Source organism: Suricata suricatta, chromosome 1 (genome assembly GCF_006229205.1).
Source record: "Suricata suricatta isolate VVHF042 chromosome 1, meerkat_22Aug2017_6uvM2_HiC, whole genome shotgun sequence".
Taxonomy (NCBI): Eukaryota; Metazoa; Chordata; class Mammalia; order Carnivora; family Herpestidae; genus Suricata; species Suricata suricatta.
In genome coordinates this window covers 41,257,661-41,260,180 of record NC_043700.1, presented here as the reverse complement: position 1 = coordinate 41,260,180, position 2,520 = coordinate 41,257,661, and the positions used below count along the sequence as shown (strand labels likewise).

Here is a 2,520-nt window from a genome sequence, read left to right as displayed (position 1 = left end):
GGAGAGAGAGAGAGAGAGAGAGAGAGAGAGAGAGAGAGAGAGAGAGAGAGAGAGAGAGAGAGACATGACTTGGAAAGCTGCTGTAGTAACTGAGACAGACCCCATCAAGACCTGGCAGTGGTGCAGTTTCCAAGTGTGGGAGAGAAAGCAGTGGAGTGCAAGGCGGTGACAGCGGACATGTTGTATTGCTAGGAGAGACTCAGCAGGAAGAACAAGGAGAGAAGAGAAAGGCAGAAATCTTAGGGAATGTTTGTATAAAGAGAAGCCAAGGAAGAGAGGGGTCCCAGTGAGAGAATGAAGAGGGAGGAAAGAGCTTCAGAAAGGGGTGGTCCTTCTGAGTCCAGGGCTGTGAGGCTGAGGATAGCAGGTCTGAAGCTAGGGAGATCACTGGCCACTGAACATATGAGGGATTGGGCTCAACAGAATGATTTAAATAGAAGCCTGCTTGTGAGGACTAGAAAGTGAGTGATTTCCCCCTCTGCTCCATCTGGTTGTTGGAGGACAGGACAGAGGAGGGGAGATCAATATGCAGGCTATTCTTAGCTGGAGGTCTTGGTAATCTTAACCAGCACAGGATCTGAGGCACCTGCTACCGCCTCCCTCCTCTTTGTCACATCCTCCCCAGGATGGATGTGCTCATCTTGCCCTAAGTCTTCCCCCACACTGTCCACCCCCATCTGCACACTTGCTTAGAATCTTCTGGCACACAGAAGCAGCCAGGGTTGCCACAGCCAGCCGTGGGATGGTCTGCGGTTCTCATGGAAGCCTTCTCCCCCCACCCCACCTTCCACAAGTTAAATACCTTGAGACCCCATTATCAGAGATTTATTCCTTTGGCTTCTTCCTTTTAGCATCTTTGAACTCACCCCCAGTTCAGAGGGAATGAGCTGAACAGACTTCACTGCATATGACAAGGCCCCCTAGGTATGGAGCCTGGCAGAGGCACAAAAAGGTGTGGGGAGAAGGTTCAGACCCAGGACCCAAGGCCACCAGCAGGCGTCAGACTTGCGGGGCTTGGGGCGGGGCTCTGAGATGGCACAGGCCTCGGAAGCTGCCTTCCTCCCTCACTCTTCCCAGTCTCAGGCCCTCCCCACCAGGTCTCACCTCAAAAAGCAAGAAAGGAAACAGTGAGGGCTTTCTGGAGCCGGCCTCTGGGGGCCGTCTGTGCTGGGGAGGTCAAAGAGAGGGAGGGAGGGGCCGGAGAAAGGCACAGAAGAAAGCAGGGGCAAGACAAAGGGCCTGGTCCACCTTTGAAGCTGTCTCTAACCCGAGCCAGGGAGGGTGGGGTGGGTCTGAGAGCCGGGCAGAGGGGGAAGCAGTCTAGAGTTTTAAAGAATGTCTCAAATTCCTGCGGAAATCTGGGGGATTTTAAGAGCTCCCCCTCCCCAACACACCTCCTTCCCAGGCCCCTGCCCCTGCCCCCCCATGTCCAGACCTCCACACCTGGGGGCCCAACCCTTTGTCCTCAGGTAATTGATGGGCGTTGCCTCTGTGTTTAAAATCCCATTGAACTCGCCAGTTATCAGCTGTGGCTCCGGACCACCCTCCCTCCACTCCCACCCCCAGAAAGCGACCCCCAACACGTCTCCCGCAGTCTTCACCAGGATTAAGGCTCTTTGTGATTGGAAGTGGGGAGAGAAAAAAGCAACCTGGTGCAAAGCAATTATGACAAGCCGGGGGGGGGGGGGGGGGATGTCTGTCCTGGGGCCTGGGGGACCTCCCTCTTGGCTCTTGCCTTCAAAATTGCCCAGAGCCAGGGGCGTCAGACCGCTCTAGACCTCACCAAAAGAGAGGCGGGGGACCCCGGCCCCGCACCGCCTAAGACTGCTGCTTCACTCACCTTCCATTATGACTAAACCAGGCTCCTCCCCAACAGCCCATTCGGTCCTTATTTTTAGGCCATTCTTGGGGGAAGTGGGGAGAAGGGAGGTCTCTCATCCTTTTCCCTCTGTCTCCGTAATACTTCCCTCCTACAATTTCCCAGAAAGAAGAGAAAGGGGAAACTGAGGCTGGGGGTCCATCAACGGAAGAGCGGGCTTGCGCGGGGAGACGTGCTGGAAGGGCCTCAACGAGATTACCAGCGGGCGCAAATGAGGAAAGAGGCGGGTTTTATGGCTCCTTAGTTCCATTCCCCAAAAGCACACCTGGAGGAGTCTGGGAAAGCCCACCCGAGAAGCTCGAGGTGGGAGTAGGGTGGCCTCCCGTCTCCCTCCCCTCTCCCTCCCGCCGAGGCCACCCCTCCCCCCGGTCAGCGCGGCCCGGCCGGCCGCCTCTAATTGTGACTTCCCCTCCTCAGGTGTGGCCCCCGCCCCCCGAGGGGGCCTGCGGAACTAGAGGACGCCTTCTCGCCCTCTCTCCCACTTCCGCTCGGCCAAGCCCTCCTCCCCCATTCCTCCTCCTCACCGGAAAAAAGCAATCTGGCTACCGGCGCGGAGGCTGCAGAGTCTGCGGGCCGCCAGGGCGCCTGCCGGCCCCGCCGCGGGCGCTCGGCGCTGCTGCCCCGTCCCTGGCCCCCGCCCC

General features: G+C 58.0%; 1 protein-coding gene across 1 annotated transcript in view; it reads right to left on the bottom strand.

Annotated features, from left to right (window-relative positions):
- Window positions 1-2,510, bottom strand: part of DMTN (dematin actin binding protein) — a 27,259-nt gene extending 24,749 nt beyond the window's left edge. The window contains exon 1 of the mRNA XM_029937155.1: window positions 2,404-2,510. The gene's annotated coding sequence lies outside the window, so the exon portion shown is untranslated. The remainder of the gene's footprint in view (window positions 1-2,403) is intronic.
- Between the last annotated feature and the right edge of the window lie 10 nt (window positions 2,511-2,520).